This window comes from Alligator mississippiensis, chromosome 8 (assembly GCF_030867095.1).
Source record: "Alligator mississippiensis isolate rAllMis1 chromosome 8, rAllMis1, whole genome shotgun sequence".
NCBI classification, from domain to species: Eukaryota; Metazoa; Chordata; order Crocodylia; family Alligatoridae; genus Alligator; species Alligator mississippiensis.
This window is the reverse complement of record NC_081831.1, coordinates 78,980,598-79,000,779: the sequence shown is the minus strand read 5'-3', so window position 1 is coordinate 79,000,779 and position 20,182 is coordinate 78,980,598. Positions and strand designations below refer to the sequence as shown.

Here is a 20,182-nt window from a genome sequence, read left to right as displayed (position 1 = left end):
ATTATAGATGTGCAAAACCAGCCGTATTTTGAAGGATCTGAGATTCCTGTTTGTGCTACCATTTCCATTTCTGGTCAGATCCAAAATAAGAAAAGGCTGATGTCTCTGCTCCTTGCTGGATTCATGGCTATTTTTCACAAGGTTTTGGCCCAGGCTGGTAAAAAAAAAATTGTTGAGAACATTTGATTTTTTTCCACAGCTGAGCAGGATTTTGCCTACCGACAGACCTTAAAATCTTGCCATGAGTTCCCTGCAAATCATCACAGCCAAACTCAAAGCCTAGCTCCGATTCTACGTCAAACATGAGCATGAAGTTAATCTGGATTTTAACGCTGCCTGCCTGACCCATCTCAGCACTGCAGATAAACTAGATTTAAATAGCTAACCTCCCAATAATCCGGTTAGCTCTCCAGCAAACCACCACCCCACCTCACTCCCATAAAATCTATAGACTACCCAAGGAGCACAAAAGTTATCATGCCGTTCCAGTACTGGAGGGGTTAAAATTAGTTTTCAGTGAAGTTTCCATTTTTCTTATGATTAAATCAATCTTGTATCCAGGCAGACATAGCTCCGACCCAAATCAATACGGGTTGCAGGCATAAAAGCTGTAAAATTAGGCCAAATGGAGGCTATAAAAGAGATGAGACAGTAACAAGTCAGAGGTGTCACAATGAGGAACTGCAGGGCACAACGGCAGAACCCCCGCTCCCTGCCCATATCTTTCTGACGCACAGTAGCCGCGTCTACACAAGCGGTGGACTACACAGTTACTGCACCGTCATGTAGTCCTTGCATAACCAAGTACTAAATAACTGTGCAGTGTGTCCCCGCATGGGATTTTTTTTTAATGCTACTGCGCAGTAACAGCTCATGTAGACACGGCCAGCGGGTGTTTGAACCACGGATCCCGAATTCATGGCACCACTGGAACGTCTATGGACTTTCACGACTGCTGCCTGTGCAAGACTCTTTTCAGTGATTATCCCACCTGCAAAGAGGGGAGAATTTATCCTCATAACTAAAGCACCAGGATCCACTTTGCGGTTCAAAAACTAAACAGCAGCAACCAAGATGCATGTAATGAAGTTAACTCTCGTATTCAATTTAAAACGCCCACGAAGAAATTTATAAAACATTCGATAATGCAGTTTTACTGTATCTATTTATACGGCAGAATGTACTCTTCCCTGATAAGAGCTACTACATCAAATTCAGCAGATGCAAAAATGACTTATCGGGCAACTTCACCCCAATTCCTCTCTGATGCAGCACAATGCAACTAGAAGTTGTTGCAAATAAAGATATGCGAAGACATGGACCCGGAAACGTTCCCAGGAGCAAAAATGGGAGGATGCTCTCTTTGGGCTCCAGTGGGACCTGATCCTGTATTGCTGGGGCACAGGACAGTTTTGCACTTACTAGTATGGATACTAGAATCAATAGCATAACTCTGTGAACCAGATCCTGATCCCACAGTAACTGGCTTTAATGCCATTCTTCCCAACATGCACCATTACATGCCATTACAAATCTACCCAGGCCTCGCTGCGCACTAAACGATTTCTGGTCCGTGCCTTAATGAAAGGAATATGGAAGCCTCATTTGCAGACCCAGCTGCTAAAAACCCTGGATCTGACAGCCAGATCTGATATATTCCTGCATTAAATCCTATTTTGAATCCTAAATCCTATTTTGCCATTGCTTCTTAATGCCCAACATGCTTGATCCACAAGCACAGTGGTACAGTGGAACCAAAGCATATCTGAATGCTGTTTTTTATACCGCATTCATTAAGCAGAATTTTACTAATTGCAGCTGTGTGAGTTGTACAACTACAGCCGTTGGAGGCTTTGTCAGCCCATTTTATTGCAAACCGTTCTCCCCCTTCCCCCCCCTCAATAGATCTTTAGAATGGGTCATAAATTATCCAAGCTAATCAGCCTTCAAGCAATTTTAATCCACAAATTTGAAAGGAAAAAGAACTATTTTTCAATAAAAAAGAAAAAAAAATGAATGTATTGGTTTGGAATTCATTTTTCACTGATACTGAAACATCATTCACAGCTTATCAATCACCAAAATAAGGTTACTTAGTCTGATACAATATTTAGGTAACAGTGAAAAACAGCAGGGTTATTGTGTTTTAAAAGTGTAAAACTATATTCTTCCCCAAAGATGGTCATAAAAAGATATGAATATATCGGAGGTACAAGGTACTTTAAAATGCATGGTTAAACTAAGCCTTTATAAAAAAAATAATAAAGTACAGTTTTATGACACAGTTTTAAGACCAAAAGAAAAGTTCTGCTCCAAACTCTATATAATACCAACTTTGTTTTCTTACAGCTGTGGGTCTTAATGAATGTACCCCAAACTTAATACACAAGGAGTTGTCTCATCATTCAATAAAATACAGATTTCATAATCATTAAGCAGGCAAGGTTCTTCAGGTGAATCTGATAGCTTTTATTAGACCAGCTTAAATAGTTGGAATTTTTTAATTTTTTTATTTAGCAAGCTTTCAGGTTTAAAAACCCTTTGTCATAATCCCTCATAATCATCAATGACTTCTTAAAAAGTTAGTTAAAAAAATACTAGAGTTAAATAATAAGCTGACAAGTCAATAAATTAGAGCTCCAGCTAACAAGTGTTAAAAGGCAGCATCTGTCTTCCAATCATATACCATTGCCTTTTTTTTTTTTAGGCATAGCACATTAAAATATTTTTGTTGTATTTCAATGTACATAAAGAATTATAGACTCGAGCAAATCGTTTCTGCTATGAATGCAGAACAGTCCTATAGACTATATTGCGAGCTATGCCTAGTTGTCTTCACGCTTTGCTGAGAAAGTGCTAAGAGGTAACGAAGACCCATTGCACAACCCCACTTGCTGCTGAAAAAGTCAATGCTGAAAAGGATTTCTTTATAGAAAGCTGGCTATAGGTCAGCTAGCTCTGACATCCACATGTTCACCTCCAAAATAGCTGCAAGCGAGGCATTCAGCGCACGGCAAGCAGTAGATACCCGTCAAGACGTTAGGTGCTTGGAGGTCCACCTGCAGCAAACAGCCAAAAGCGCGCTCAGGAAAAATCTGGCAGAGGTACAATTCAAGCAGCACAGTTACAAATTCAAGCAGGAATAAGAAAACCGCTGCACAACATAATTAGGGCCCCTGGAATTGTGTGGCACTTCTGTTCTCATTTGTGGAGCAGGAATCAGAAAATGACGCAGTGCGTTTGTAGCTAATGCTGCAGCATTGATAACAGGAGCCGGACAAGTGCTACAGAAGACTACAGAAACCAGCACGATTTCGGAAGTCACAAAAATTTTGGAAAATGTATCGCCTCCTACACATACGTACAGGTGTGTAATCCTCTATGGGCACACAGATTTCCCTGTACACACCTCAGACTGAGTTCTGACAGGTGTCCAGAGAGAAAAATCATGCACATATTATGTGTGGTATCCTACAGAACCAACATGCTATTCTTCTAGCCATAAGCAACTGTACGAATTCCAAATAACAGAGAAGCAATTACCATGAGGGCTGGCCTGGAGATTGCACAGATTTATGGGTGTACTAGGCTATTCTAGGTGTAAATCGTAGAAAATGAGGGTGTGAAGGGACCTCAGGAGGTCACATCTAGTCCAACCCCCTGCTCCAAGCAGGACCAGCCCCAACTGCATCATCCCGGCCAAGGCTTTGTCAAGCCAGGTCTTCAAAACCTCCAAGGATGGAGAGTCCGTAGCATCTCTAGGTAATCTGTTCCAGTGCTTTTCTCTAGGAAAAAAGTTTTTCCTAATATCCAACTTCAACCTCCCTTGCTGCAACTGGAGCCCATTCCTCCCTGTCCTGTCATCTGCCACCGCTGAAGAGTCCAGCTCCATCCTCTTTGCAGCCCCCTGCAGGGAGGTGAAGACTGCTATTGGAGGGTGCACTCCATCCCATCTTCCAGGTCACTGATGAAAATATTGAACAAAACTGGACCCAGGACAGACTCCTGGGGCAGTCCACTTGATACTGGCTGCCAACTAGACATCGAGCTATTGATTACTACCCTTTGAGCCCAATGCTCCAGCCAGTTTTCTATCCACCTTACAGTCCATTCATCCAGCCCATACTTCCTTAGCTTGGCTGCAAGAACGGATCCTAAACTCAATCACATTGTGGCTTAATCACATTGTGACTCAGGATCCTAAACTCAATCACATTGTGGCTTAATCACATTGTGACTCAGGATCCTAAACTCAATCACATTGTGACTGTAGCTGCCCAAGTCACCATCACAAAGTCTTCCCTATCTGTGAGGAGCATGGCCCTACTCCAACATTTGCACCAAAAAGTTGCCCCCAACACTCTCCAAAAACTTCCTGGATTGCTTGTGCACTGCGGTATTACCCTCCCAGCAGATGTCAAAGCGATCAAAGTCCCCCATGAGAACCAGGGCCTGTGATTGGGAAACTTCCACTATTTGGAGACAGCCTCATCCACCTCATCCTCCTTTCTGGTGGTCCAGAAAGGACAGTACATCCACCACGACATTGCCCTCGTTGCTCTCCTCTTTGAGCCTAACCCGGAGACTTTCGGCAGGCCCAGCTCAAAGCAATAATACAGATTGTTTCTACTTATCCTTCCTGAACCTCTCCATGACAGTGCGAGCTATCCTACCAAGTCTCTGTTACTCCAGTCACATCATAGCTCCACGATTGTGTGAGGACTTCCAATTTATCCTGCTCATTTTCCAGGCTCCGTGCATTTGTGTACAGACACCTGAGGTAACTACCTGATTGCCTTGCTTTCTCAGGAAGAATAAAGCAGCCTCCCCTGTTGCCTGCTCCTGCTTTTGCTTCCTCCAGGTCACCCACTTCCCCAATTACCTCTCGCCTTTGATGTCCACCCACCAGCAAGCTAAGTTTTCCCCCAGCAAACCTAAACCATATGCCTAATAAGTACGTCCTCTTGGACAGCTGCAATCCTCCATCCCTCTGGTTCTCAGGTTGATAGCACCCATTTGGAACCACACCCCTCTGCACTAACACAGGTGTGCATGCTGTGTTGTGGGGGGTACAGAAGCATATGGCTACATCAAATTGACATAAATCTGGACATAACAGGTGCATATATTTAGAGATGCATACAGATGAAGCCAGAAGAGACAATGACATCACCTAGTTGTATTCTGGGGACATCACAGGCCATTAAAGATTGAATGGCACAAAAAGACAAGAAGGAGCCCAAGAGATTTGGTTTAGGCCATGCCAGTTTAAAACTGATGGGGAGAGGTCTGGGAGGAGATGGCTGAGAGAGAGGCTGAACTATGGGACTGGAGGGATGGAGACGGCTTTGAAGGGGAGGACAGTCAAAAGTAATTTTGATAGTAGCTGGAGCCACAGTAAGTGAATAAGCTCATGGAGAGCCAAAAAGTATCAAGGGAAAAGAGGAGGAGGATGGGGCCAAAGGTAAAGAGATCTGGGATACATAGGAGAAGTGGGAGAGAGACAAAGAGGGCTTGAGAGATGGGAGGAGAACGAAGAAAGGATACTTCTGTCCCTGTTGCCCTCTCCATTTCCCTTAGCAACTCCGTTTTAAAGTACAAGGTGCTGCAGGACAACTGAAGAAAACACTAATTAAGAACCGGACGGGGAATTATGCATGTCGAACACTTTCCTACAATGCATCTCGATGCCTGGGTCATGGCCCGCCTTCGGGTGTGCTCCCACCAACAAATTCACAGGGGAAAGCACAGCAGAAGAGAGCAACAGCATCACTCGAAAGCTGGGGCAGAGACTGGTCTGCGTGCAACCAGAGAAGAGGAAAACCAGCCAACCTCAACGCTGCTGCTCGTCAACACCCAAAGAAAGGGTTCCTGGCTTGGGACTGAACAGGTGAGCACAATGTAAGTGCAAGTGGAGGGTTACACTTCCATAGGATATCACCTGTTTGACCTTGCTGGTTCAGCTGGGAACTGTATAATAATATCACTGTTAACCATCAGTGTGACTTCCCTGTGCTCACAGCATTTTTGGGAGACTTGGTATTGCTTGGAAGAGTAGCACTTCAGAGCTGGCCCCTGTAAGTCAACCAGTGTGCTTTCCACTCCTTTACAAAGGACAAGCCAAACCTAGCCTAGCTTCTATATATTTGGGTGACTACAAAACTAACATCTTATGGCCCCTTGGAAGTCTTTGAGAGCTGGGGGGAAGGGGGATCACGGTTCTCCCTGTCATATCCCATTGCTAACTAATAGAGACAACGAAGTAGATGAGTTCCCTAACAGATTTTACATACATTGTTTTAAAGTTTGGACAGCCACACCTGGAGTTATGATCCGTCTAGAGAAAGGTTGAGTGAGATTGGTAGGTGAGCGGAAAGGATAACGACAATGCACAGTGAAGCCATTAATAATGGCATATGTTGGCTGTAGGAATAGCTAGGTCTAGCAGGAGGTGGATTTGCAGGCAGCTCATGCATCTGCATTGCCACTAACATGCCTTGCTACATGGTTTGCTTTCTTAAATGGGCATGGCAGAGAATCAGCTTCAGGGATGTTGCCACATCTGCTCAGCGCTGGCTGGCAGCCAGGAGTTTAGGTCAAGCAATAGGGCAGACGGGACCAGTTACTGGCTGCATCTTCCCTCTCCTAATTTTCCATAACTTAATATTGGTGGACGGGCCATGACTTTCAGCCCCATCACTCAGAATGGGCTGGCAACTCTTTTATCGTGTGGGATGAGGCTTCATAAGTGCTGTGCAGCAGTTTACCCCCGAGTTCAGATCACCGGCATAAAAGTGCTCGGCATCATCGGCATGATTTACAAAAGGGACCAGTCTCTCGCATCTCTCATACAGACGCTGGCCTTCTTGCCTCCACGTTTATGACAGGTAACAAATGAAGTAATGAAGTTGAAATGCAGTAATAAAAAGGCAGACAAATCATTCATCCTGGGGAGGTCTGCATAAGACCAATTAAAATAATTTCCTAGACTCTCTGCATATAACATACTGTTCCTGAGGGAAGAAGCTACTGAGATGAGAAAGCCTCATGATCTCTATTACCCACATTTATAAATCTGCAGAAGTTTCCATCTCTAAAGCTGTAAAATAGGGGGAAAAAAATACAAAATTAGCGATTATATTTTTTTCCAATAAGCTGTTAAAGGAGACAGTAATAAGAAGTAGGTTCAGGGGACCTTACCTTACTTGCGAACTGTTCTTTGTGCAAAAAGTCCAACTCAAATCAATAGCAATGCCAGCCTGAGTTAGAATTACCCAGGGGAATGAGGTTTTGCAGGTCTAGATGCTGAGAAAAATTCAACACGTGGCATATCACAAGTAAATGCAGCATAACTACAGCACAGTATTACTGCATAGTGCCGTATTCTACATCACTGAAGCGAGGAGTTTAGCTCTGCACATATGTATAGGCAGTGTGTTCGCAGCTCCATTATAAAGGATGAAATACAATCCACTGGAAAGAATACAAATCCCCAATGCTTCCAGTATCCAGCAGCCTCTGGCCAATAAGATTCACGGGCAGCCTAATCCTATGGAGAGATTAATACATAATTGCCTACAGCATTTGTTGCATTTTCGTTTGAACTTGCCGGTCCTACCCACAGTCGGATGAGATGGGCTGACCCCCTTGGCCTTATCTGGTATGGCTCTCTCTATACCTCCGTAAAGCCAATTCCATCAATGGTTTTAACTTGATTACCGCAAAGTAGCATCCATTTGCTTTGCATCTGTTGAGTTTTAAAGCAGTTCAGATACTAGGCTCTAATTATAAGGCATCATGATTCATTACAATTATAAGGCTGTTCATTGTTCAGATGGCCTCTGCAATCCACTTTCTTTTTTTTCCCCCCAAATGAAATTCTCCACCAATTACTATCTGTGGCTCTGCCCCACAGGCCAACATTAAGATTTTTTTCCCCTTTTTTTTTCAGTTGTATCATTTCTGACCAAACCTCAAAGGTTTACAACAAACTCCGTGTCAAGAACAATGAACACGACTTGAATGTTGCAGCTGTTGCAAACACAAAATACGCCGAGACAGAGTGAACTGAAGCATGCTCACACACGCTATCAGACAAATCTGAATCACTTGAATAGACTAGCACAGCTTAAAGGGGGCTTTCTTTCATTTATAATTAACCACTTGGCTGTCGTCTCACAGGTTCCAGCTTCTGTGGTTGTGAATGTTTCTCTGCCGAGAAACCATGAGTTGAAGAAGGTGAAAAAGGAAACTTAAACATATGCAGCTGGAACCAACTTCCCAGGGAAGTGGTCCTTGCTCCTACCTTGGGTAAACTCAAAAAGAGGTTGGATGATCACCTGTCTGGGGTCGTGTGATCCCAGCGTGTGCTCCGGCCAGTGGCGGGGGGTCAGACTAGATGATCTATTCAGGTCCCTTCTGACCCCTAACTACTAGGAAACTATGAAATGTTAAGTAAATGTTTAGAGCTTGCAGAAGCAGCCAGAAGGATGGGACCGAAGTGACTGTCAAGTTAGCGGCGGGACAAGCGCCTCTGCTCTTTCCCACAACTCCAGAGAAAATGCATCTAGGGACAAAAGGCCAATCTGGTCTCTATGCATATTCATTTCAGCTGCTTCTGAGATGACCTCCAGTTGTTGGGGACAACTTTCACCATCTGGATAGGAGGCGGCTATCTTATCAACCATATACAGGTGTCCGCTGGTCACGGACGTAGGTCCAGGACTGAGTTGGATTCAAATAGCATCTTTCACAAAGGTGAAAGGTCCCAAATGCTGTCACCGACTTCCAGAATGGAAACCTCACTAAGAAATACTGCGGTGAAGTGTGCAAGTTCTGCTTAAGTAGCGAGCGCCGGACTAAAATGGATCAAACCAAACACGCTCGATCCTTCTTTAAACACCGCCACTTCATTCAGCAAACATACTCTCCGACTGGCTTTAAATACCTCCTGCTTTTCAGCTATTTTGAGTTGAGAAAGCCAAGTCCACATGCAACCTTTGTGGACCTGGGGCAAAGCCAAATGTATTTATTTCGCATCCTCAAAATGAAAAGCCTCCCATCAAGCCCACAATATGTTACGCTGATGCATTAAACAAAGGAGCTTTTAGAAATGTAATGAGTCTGTTCCTCTCCCAGATATTCCAGTCAAAGGGCATCAATATAAATCCAGCTGTAGTAAATCAGCCTAGATAGATACTTGTAAGGGCTCATTTATTTATTCCTGTATATTGGTGTATAATAGACTTTACTTCGCTTCCTTCCCCCACACCCTCCTAGGGTGCACGTGCTCTTCCAAGAATATTTCAGCATGACTGTGGATTTGGGGATGGGCAGAGTTGAAACTACCGGCACTGAAGTTTGCAATATAAAATAGGCCAAGAATACGGCAGACAGAGGAAGCAGGCTTTAGAGAGCTGGAAACTGGTTTCACCCGCAGCCTGACAAAGTCAAGAAGAGCCGGGTGTCATAAATTCATTTAAGAGGAACATCCCGAGGGTCGGTGCGTTGTTGCATGACGACGACTTGACGTGCACCTGGCAGCGGGTGACGAGACAGAAGGATGCTTGTGTCTCCTCATTTGGCTGCGTGGAGGTGTAAATAGAGGAGCGTCTGCCATGCTTGACAGAGGTTTGGCAGCTGCTGGGCTGTGAATGCTGCAATCCCCGAGGACCGACGGTGTTGAATTGGCCACGTCCGGCCGCCTGCCAACCCCAGGACAATTGCCAGGAAGCAAGTCTCACCCACACTACACCCATGCCTACGTAGAGGAGGAAGCCGTGGAAGAGGGTCCAGTGCTGCTCTCAAGAGAAACCAACAGTGGCCCTGATGTGGAGATGAGACCCTTGGCTATGTCTGTGATGAGATCTGGTACTGGTGTTAGCACAGACTAAAGCAATCATGCTAGAAGAGATCTCTTTTATTAGACCAATTGGATTTTTGCAAAACGTTTTAATTTTTTTAAAATTAAAATGTTTTTAATTGCAAGCTTTCAGGCACCAACACCCTTCTTCAGGCATAGGAGAAAAGACTGCAAAAGTTGTCCTGGGTAGAAATGAAAGTTCGTATTACATCAGAGAGTTGCCACTCGGGGTCTCGCCCAGCCGCGGGGCAGGTTTCGGCAGCCCGCGCTGCCATCGCCGCCTTGCTTGCAGCATGCAAGGCAATGAGGGGCAGCTACCTCCCGTCACACCTTCGATGGCCCTGGAGGAGAGAGGTTCCTGCTACTGCCGCTAAACAAAGGGGATGGCAAAACCACGGCGAGACCGTGAGCCCAGCGCCAGGGGGAAACTATGCAACTCCCAACACGGTGGCAATCTGGGGGCAAGCGAGACAAACAAGATCCCTTGTTATTTATGCCCGGCCTTTCTCCCCAGAGGCCACATACACCATAGCAGGAGGGAGGCAGGCCCAAAGGATCCCTTGCCCCTCTCCACCCGAGCGCAGGGGACAGACAGGCTCTGGGATTGGTGGCAGGAGATGCAAGCGAGGCAATTACTAAATTATTCAGCATCTGCAGACCAGCAGGCCCCCTATTAACCAGCTAAGTAAATTATCTGGGAGATCATAATGCAGATTTTCCGTCAGCCTCTAGCTGAGCATAACTTCTGCAGCTAAGACAGCCTCATGCTCAGGGGTCAATCGAGTGATGCCGAGGGGAGCTTCAAGCCCCGCTCACTCCAGGTCAGAGGCACTGGACGGACCCAGCCCCAAGCAGAAGCTTGCACGCTGAAAACTATTCGGGAGGATCAAAGGTAAGGAAGGCAAGACCTTCCCAGCCCCTCCGCGCACCCCTTCTGATTCATGAATCGTCCCTCTTGGAACGGGTTACACTTGAAAAACAGCCTGCATAAAAACACCAGCAACAACTTCAACGCCGCATCCCTAATTCTCTCGCTCGACATTCATCTTTATTCTGCTCTTATTAAATATGCCAGAAGCGAGCTCCCGCATCAGGCTGCACCTCGCCGAGAGAACGGGCTCTAATAAACATTGTTAAACAACACGGCGAGACACAAGCCAAGTCCGGGACAAGGAGAAGCGAGACTGGGTTAAACCTCAACTTTTATCCACGGCTCTCCACTACAGTGATTTCTGCTAGATGCTAAATAACTAATTAAAGGTTCATATTTAATTCACAGGTTTCTAAAGTCCAATTAAGAAGGTTGTGAATGTCTGGGTGATGGTTGCCAAGGCAGCCGTGATGCTGCGGTGGGCCAGAGCAATAAGTTAGTCTTTGGCTCTCGAGCATCAAGAGGACTTCAGCGTTTTGGCGCACATGAATTATTTAAGGAAGACAGAAAATGAGGGGCATAATCAAATCTGTCTCTCTCATTTCAAGCAACAGTGAGGAGGAGAGTCCAGTTTCATCCAGAAATTAATATCCGCTGGAAGACTTGATGAAGTTAAAAAGAAAAAGCATTTCTCAAGGGCCATTTCCTATGGGAGAAAGCTGTGTGATCTATGCAGAAAAGGATCTAACTATTTGGCTTCCAATGAAAGGGCACCTTTCTAATGTTATATAATATATGGTCTGGGTATGTTCAGGCAATGGGAAGAGAATGAAGGCCTGCATAATAATAAAGCAATTTCAGAGAGCTCTACCTTCACAACAGTCTCCTGGGTCAAAGCGAGTGAAATATTGACCTAGCTTCTGCTGTCAGGGGGATGAGCTCCCATCGTGGAGCAGAAAATGGTCCCTTGTCCCACAAAAACCCTCAAGATTTCAAAAATTCTTCTGTGGAAAAAAACCAGTCACAAATTAAACCTCTACAGAAATTAATTTCAGATTGATCAAAAGGGGTTTTTTTCCCCCCAATTTGTTCCATTTTCTAATTAAAAACATATATAAAACATTTTAAAAATATATAAAAATATATTTTTATATATCTCTAGAGAGAGAGAGAGAGAGAGAGAGAGAGTCAGCTTAAAAGTCTAAACAAAAAGTCATTTTTCAACCACAAAAGTGGAACTTTGTCTCGAAAATGTCCAAGCCAAATCAGGAGGAATTGATTAAAAGACAATTTCTACTTGATTACAAAAAAATCAAGTCAAAATTGTTGAAATCGGTCCACAAAATATTTGAGTGTTGATGATAAGAGACTTAGTTGCCATATACTTTGCCAACTCTGAAAAAACCAGGCAAACCAGGCAGGCTTGGCTATCAAAGGCTGGTTTGAAAACTCAGAAGCAGTGAATGGCCGGGGGCTCAATTTATTTGCTGTGGAAGAAGGAAGGAGCAAGTCAACCTCAAAGAGATTTTAACATGTAGGTCCATGGAGTCGAGATGTCTCACAGCTGAGCCCTATCCCGTATGGGCAACCCCCATAAACTTGGCACTATAGTTTTACAAACTCTTAATAAAAACACCTGTGGGATTTCCTCCACCGCTTGCCACCCCCAAATCAGACCAGCATCAGGATACTTTTTTCTATTAAAAAGTTCAGGTATTATCAGACAGATGTCCATGGGGGTTCTCCGTAGGGACTGTATGATTTCTTTGGCTTAGTACAGGTGACAACTAGCACCTTATCTGGGAGACTTTTCCAGACACGCTGCATATGGTGCATCCATCCATCAGTGATTGCACACCCATGGCTGGACTGACAACACTTGGGGGGAGGAAGGGGGAAATGACCAAGGTGTTTTCTTCCCAAATGGAGCCTGGATGTCTATCCTGCACCAGACTCTGCACTCTTGCTGTCTGGCCCCATGCAACCAGTCGCTGGAAAAATCCCTTCTGCATTATGAATGCAGACCAGGCACTCGGTGATCTATGCTGTGCATCTGTGATTAGCTTCAGGACCACTGCATGATGCTGAACACTTGACCTGCAATTTTTCAGGTACTTGCCATGTCAGGCTACTGCATTACCACCGGGTACCGAGGTGGCCTGACCTTTTCCGGGGCTTGTCAGTCACTTGTGAGACAACTCAGTGAGCTCTTTAGGCTGCTAAAGCAAACCGTGTTCTCAGAATTAGTATTGATCACATACCAAAGTCAATTTGATACAGACAACATGATCTAGCTTCAGCCAGGTAAAACTGTGTTCTTCCAGCTTTACCAAAGGATTTTATTTTAGACTTTTTAGCACATACTTTCCCCCCTCCAGCCCCCCCACAATAAGGTATAGAGCAATGGTTTTCAACCTTGTTTCATTTGCAGACCCCTAACAAATTTCAAATGGAATAAAATAAATATTAAATGTTGAATCCAGTTTATACAGTAGTCCAGTGGATTTTTAAACTGCACTGGAGGCGCGGTTTTTAAACTGGAGGTGCGAACCCCTATAGAAATTTTGAGTGGAGGTGCAGACCCCTGTGACTTGTAAGTGTGGGCGTTCACATACTTTGGATCAATCCCAGTCATCTTTTGCAGACCCCTTAGACAGCCCCAGACCACAGGTTGAAAACCACTGGTGTAAAGAAACAGAAATGCAACCTAGCTGGGCACTCAAGAGCCAACGTACAGGGCAGTACCGTGCCATCACCGTGGCTAATTGCCTGGACACGTTTTATCAGGGATTTGGATGTCACCACCTCTTCCTTTGCCAGCTCTTGAAGTACTCACTGCTGCATTTGGGCTTTGCCGTGTGCCGACAAGGGCTGCAGTGTGATAACAGCCCCTTGCCTCCAGACAAGTGCGTTTGCTATCGAACTCCTTTTGGCACCTGCTACTTTTATTCATCGAGGAAGCTCCTTGCTAGTTCCGACCCAGAAAGCAAGACAAGACCTCCCAGCTCCGAACAACACGCGGCAAAGGAAGGAAAGCTTGCCACGACCCCAGATGCTAAGTAGCAGGTAAAGCAGCCGCTGCCAGCTTCATTGCAGCTGTTGATAAGTCAGACTTCTCGACAGTGACAAAGTGCACTCTAACACCGGGACTGAGAACAGCGCGGTAATAGGCTTTGCTATCTGATGGCCTCGAGCCAGGCAGACTGCATATTATTGCTATGTCAGGGACGATTTCTGCAGTTTACCAGACTGTCCAAGTGGATTACAGGTGAAAATATTCTGCAGAACACAAATGGAAAAGCCCGGCGAGAGGGCCAAATTAATATATCTGCATTTAGATTGTATTCAGAGCAATAGCGTGGTGCGACAACAGGCGGTTCGCAGGCACTTTACCACGGCTAACCTAACAACTGTGTGCTCTCAGGGGTTGCAATTAATAAGCTACTGTAAGAAACCACAGGCTGATGTTTGCTCCATCTCCATGCCTCGGCATTTGCAGAAGGTCACGAATGTTCAGATTTTTAATCCCATGTTCTCCTATATTCGGTACAAGAGCATTCACAACATGTTAACATCATTGCAGCTCCCCTTGTGTGATTTCCACAGGTTACAAGCCAATTCATTGAACTAAAAGCATGCAGCATTTCATGGCTCCACTAGAGAGTGAGCTGTATCAATGGCAGAGAGGCTATTTGCTAAATGCTAAAGAGAAAAAACATTTCTGAATTGTACCAGTACCAAAGGGTGTCCACGCACTTTCTGTCAAATATACACATTTTATCTCAAGTATAATTAGTGAAGAGTTTATCAAATACCCACAGGGAGAGAAAGGCGACATCGCTGCATGCAAGGGACGCACAAACCCTGATCCAGCTCCAACTGGGGCACAAGACTCTCCCAGGACATCAAAATTCAAGGCAGGGCGACAGTGGGAGAAGAAGCATTGATGCCATATTAAAAAATGCATGCCCCCTTCTTCCCTCCCGTCTGTCCCTGAGGTTACTGTGCTGCATGCAACTCTCAGCCTAGCTGCTGATTTCTATTTATCGTCGATGAGGGACAAAAACCGAATTTCTATTACAATTTCTTCCTTCTCCCCACCCAGTGCCAAGATTAAATCACAAGTAGGCCAAGAGAGAAGCAGCCCCGAATGCAGCTGTTGTTAATGCAATGCTAAATGTTTGGACTGTAATCGACTCCCTTGGCATTTTGCTTTACTCCTCGAATTCTTTGCCTCGCCGTCCGTGCCAGCTGCCTCCAAAAGAGAAAACAAGCAAATGCAGCAGCGCTAGAGACGGGAAAATTGCCAAGATTGATAGGTATGAGCCATCGCTTCTTGATTAACCATTTCGCAACTGCATTCCCTGCTATCACAAGCCAAAAGGCACATACCGGTTTCTCTCACTGTATGCTGTGCACGCGTTCCTGGAAAACGGCACATAACCTGAATTTGCATAAAGCGAGCCTGCTTTACAATGTAACAATTAGGGATACGTTCCAAGATCTCGATTGCCCTGACCCCCAGACCCATTTCTGCCACTTTTACAAGACAATTTTGGTACTTACTAACAGCAGACAGCGCACACATGCACAGGGTTGTGGTGAATATTACCATAATGGGGACGGCAACTCCAAAACCACGTGTCGCAGACAACGAGCGAGGAGCACAGATCCACGTGGGAGTCTGTATTTTGGTGCACGTCGCTCCCACCATGCACCGCACAAAGCAGCTGACTGCGGGCTTCCACCACGCCGATTGCATGAGTGAATTTACCTTGCATAAAACAAATTTGCAGTATAAAAAGGGTCATCAAATAAGAGCGAATTCGCACATACAGAACCTGCATAAAGCAAGAGAAACCTGGACTGGTTTTATTGTTGAAGAACTCGCTCAGCAAAGGTTTCCGAGACCTCCTGATGTGGATCACGTCTTTCCAAGAATATACACCTAGTAAATAATATGTGGGTCACATGTTTGAGAACTGGATGATGCCACAAAGATGAACAGCTTGCTCCCTGCGGACCACTGGCAACCCAGCTTGGACCCCGGTCCGAGAAGCGCTAGGCTCAATAACAGTGTTTCAGTGCATCCCGGAGAACAACGAACATGATAAAAGCTAACATTGCCGTATCTGTTTATCAAAGACAAACCAGACATTTCAGAGGCTCTGACTTAGCTCTGACAGCTGATATCTATCTATAGATCTCCATAAGGTAATAAGTGGCTTATGTGGCGGTTGTTTTCATCCATATTTCCTTAGAAAGGCCAGCAAGGGACAGCATCCTCATTTTATAGATGGGGAAAATGAGGCACAATGAAGAAAGACGACTGTCCCAAGGTCATGGAGTAGTTGGCTGGCAGAACGACGAAGGAAACCCATGTTTCCGATTCCCATCTCAGGTAGGGTTTCCAACTCGGCTTGGTAACTACCTAGCTGGGGTCATTTGAGCTTAAATTTAGGGGTCATATGAGCCCTGTATTCATTCCTGCCCAAGGCAGGGGGTCGGACGAGATGATCTGCTCAGGTCCCCTCCGACCCTACTTCTACGAATCTATTTGAATCTTTCCAGGAGGTTTGCAGGAAGCCAACGGGCCCGCGACAACGCCAACGTGCCCCTGTACCGCCGTATATCAGCTACAGATTATGGTGCATAGACTTCACATCAGGAAGGCAAATGCACATTACTCTTACAGTTTAAAAACCCACTGGACTACTGTATAAATCGGATTCAACATTTAATATTTATTTGAATGAATGCCCTATCATTTGTCTCCTGGGTGACTCTCAGCAGCCTCCTGGAGATTTATATTTAATTCCCGGGGACTCCAGGGCAGTCCTGGAGGGTTGGCAACTCGAATCTCAGTGTCCTATCGAGAGGACCACACCTTATTACAGCATAAGATGATGCTGCAACAGTGACACGAACCCAAATATCCAGGTTACTGGAGCCCTCTGCTTCTTCCTTGCTTTCTTTTACGAGAATATTTCAACGTTTCTTTAAACACCAACATTTTTTTAAAACAATTTTCAGAGGGAGGGATAATGCTGACAGATGTGAAGAAACCAGTGTATCTTTTTCTTCTCGTGGTGCATAATCTCCCAGGATAGGCCTAGGTAGTCTAAAGTGGAGCTCTCCCAAGCTGTAGCGTGCACCGAAACACCACCTCCTGGTTTTGAATGAATTCATTATTAAGCTTATAAAATGGCTTGTGGGCTCTCTTCTGTACTTTCTAAATCTAACCCCAGGAAATTCCCAGACCAGCTTAACAATAAATGGAGTTATTTGTCATTTTCAATCAATCAAAGAACAGCAACTGAGTTAATTCCTGTGTTTGGCGCGTGGCCAATACAAAGGAAATGCTGATGCCTCCAGACCTCTGAGCTGGGCTGCGTGCAGGAGGTGGTTACCGCTGCTGTATCCTTAGGCAGCGCACGCTCAGGGGGTTATTACAAAGGGATCACCTTGACTGGCTACAGTGCTTTTTAAAGACTTCTGGAAACCTCTGCAAGTCCAAGGCACCAGTAACACAAGTCTGTGCATTGCTTGCTGCTTCCAAATAAAACAAACAAGAGGCAACCCTCAGGCAACCTCAAGCAAGGCCCCGTTTAACTTGCTGCTTCACCAGCAACTAAGTAGGGAGGTCTCGCTGGGGCCAGAACGGGCATGTTAAAATAGCATCCTATTCATCTCAATACAAAACCTTTCCATTAGCCCAGAGGATCCCAGATTGCTCCAGTAGCAGGCAAAGCTTTTGGGTACCCCTCCCTACCCCTGGCTTTGTTTAAAGCATCTATTACCTTGTCATCTCCTCCAGCGGGGACAGGATCCAGCAGGGTGCTGAGGTTTAAAACAAATGTCAGTGAGGGAGCTATAGGCCCATTTGTGCAAGACCTAATTTAGGCCTAATGATCTGGCACCCAGGAATTTTGGGGGGCACACTGATGCAGACTGACCGCTCTTGCTTTGGTTAAGTGCTTGGGAATAGGGATGAAAGCAGCTTAGATGCTGCTATGCCTAACCTGTATCCCTGGAGGACCCCTCTATACAGATCTGCCCCTCATACAGGCTATCAAAACAGTACTACACAGCTGCTGAATAAAGTCAGGCACAATATTTAGGCCAAAACTAGATTTTTTGGCCCCAAATGTATCAAGTCAGGTGTGCCACCATATAGTAAAGCTATAATTAAAATTAAAAAAAAGAGGGAAATGGTGATCTCAATCAACACGGGTTCGTTGCTCTGGCCTCAATAGGATGCAACATCTTAGTACTTTAAGGCTCCCATGTGAATATATACATATACATTCAACCATGAGATTTAGGCAAGTAAAACAGCACGAGAGATTTGGAAACACGCAGTAGAGAACAGGGTGTTAAACAAGGCAGGGTGTCCTCTAAACTACTCACCTATATGAAACATTACAGACCACAGGGGTTTGAGAAAAAAACATGAGTTCAAGAGTTTAGCCTCCTCTAGGGACCCCCAGATAAAATAAGTTTGGTGATTTGTAGGGATAAACCGACGAGAGAGGATTGAACTATGGCAATATAAGAATGAAAAAAGAAACCCACCTGGCTTTATCTTTCAGTGAAAAAAACACCTTAAACTGCTTTGTTGCTGTATATAAAAATCCAGCTTTATTAATGAATTAACTAACTAGAAGGAAAAGTGTTAGATAAGTGTTAGAATAATGTATGTTTTCTCTTTTGAAAACTCATCTCAGATTACCCACCTCAAAGAAGGAACACCCCAGACTACAAGCATAGAGAAAGGCAGGCAAATACTCTTAAGGTTTAGTTTGAGCAATGCTGCAAAAGGGTAACATGGATTATGAGGGATGTCTGTAAGGCTTTCCTACAAACTCCACCTTTTTCAAAGTTTCCTGTTCAGTTCAGACATTACCCAGCTCTTTGCTCTCACCTTCTTCATTCTCACAGGCAGGGATCACACAGCTATTCTAGATGCCAGTTTGAAGCAAAACAGTCTCTGTTTCGCAAATCCTTCCCATCAAGCTGGGTTTTCCATGTTCCCTTTCATGCACCCAAAGGAGTAAGGAATCATACAAAATGAGGCTGGAAGAGACCTCAGGAGGTCACATCTAGTCCAACCCCCTGCTCCAAGCAGGACCAGCCCCAACTACATCATCCCAGCCAGGGCTTTGTCTAGTCAGGTCTTGACAAAGCTTTGGCTGGGATGATCTAACTGGGGATGGTAGATGTGCTAATGCGCATTAAGGAGCATTAAATTTAGATGTGAATAGCTAAGTCACATTAGTGTATGTATAGATGCACAAATGCGCATTAATGTGGTGTGCGTCAATGGATAGACACCACTTTAATCTGAATTAGCGCATCTGCACCTGCACTAATGCGACTTAGCTATTCATGTTGAAATGTAACACTGCTTAATGTGCATTAGCACGTTCACGTGTAGATGCACGCCTAAATCGCCTTAATGCAAGGTGCGTTAAGTTTAGGCGCATGTAAATACACATGTAGACACTCCCATATTATATATATGGGCCAAGTCTCCCATATTAACACTTGGCCACTGTCACCTCCAGACCTCCTTCAGCAATGCCACTCTCCAGAAGTCCCTTCCCGCAAAACATCCCATGTCTCAGAAAAGCTACACAATACTTCCAATCATATGCAGTGCTGCGTAAGGGAAGACAATAAAAAGTTAAGTTCCAGAAGGTCAGCTATAAAACCTATGAAGCAGATATTTTTATGCATTTGCTCTCTTGGCAAGAGCTTCGTCGTGACAGCTTTGCTTCAGCTTAATATGCAGGATAAAGAGCACCTTCGCTGTGCCTGAATGCACCAGCAGAGCTGGACAATACTTTTTAGGCAAACAAGCTATTCTTGGAAACAGGGACAGTCCACCAGGTTTGGTCGACTTGAAGGTATTCACCAACCTGAGCATTTTCACTACGCAATTTCTGCAGGAAAAAAAAAATGGGGTTAGGGGATATATTCACAACACAGTCCTGTTGCTGATGGTTTCTCTTTTCCCCATAACCTGGTAGTGAGCATGCTAATGCTAGGATATGGGAGGGTAGAGTTTACTTCCCTTCTCTATCAAAAGGGGTTTGAGCAGAACTCCCACCCTCCTTCTGGCTAAGTCCCGTTTAGCCTTTCATCTCTGTTCATTCAAGATGTTCAACATAATATCAAGACGCTTTGTAGATCAGAGCTCAATTTCTCTCTAAGAAATATGGACAAATTTGCATTTTGGTTCAAACACAATTTTTTCCACGTGCACCCACCCACCCATTCTTCCTGCAGCTCCACCATGAATGTCTATTTTGGCCTTGACGGTGTCCCAATAGGAAGTACGAAGGCAGATGCTAATGCAGAAATGTCCACATAAAATTGGTGGTAGAACCTGGCCCCTGGGATGACAGAAAAGAAAGGTGACCAAAGACCACATTTTAGTAGATCAC

The 20,182-nt window shown here is 44.8% G+C and overlaps 1 protein-coding gene across 3 annotated transcripts in view; it reads right to left on the bottom strand.

Annotated features, from left to right (window-relative positions):
• FGF13 (fibroblast growth factor 13) overlaps positions 1–20,182 on the bottom strand; it is a 333,006-nt gene that overhangs the window by 204,745 nt on the left and 108,079 nt on the right. Inside the window, exon 1 of one of the 3 annotated variants that reach the window (XM_019492860.2) lies at positions 7,201–7,505. The exons of the other annotated variants lie outside the window; for them this stretch is intronic. The gene's annotated coding sequence lies outside the window, so the exon portion shown is untranslated. Of the gene's footprint in view, positions 1–7,200; positions 7,506–20,182 lie in introns of those variants that run through there. 3 annotated transcript variants of the gene reach the window in all.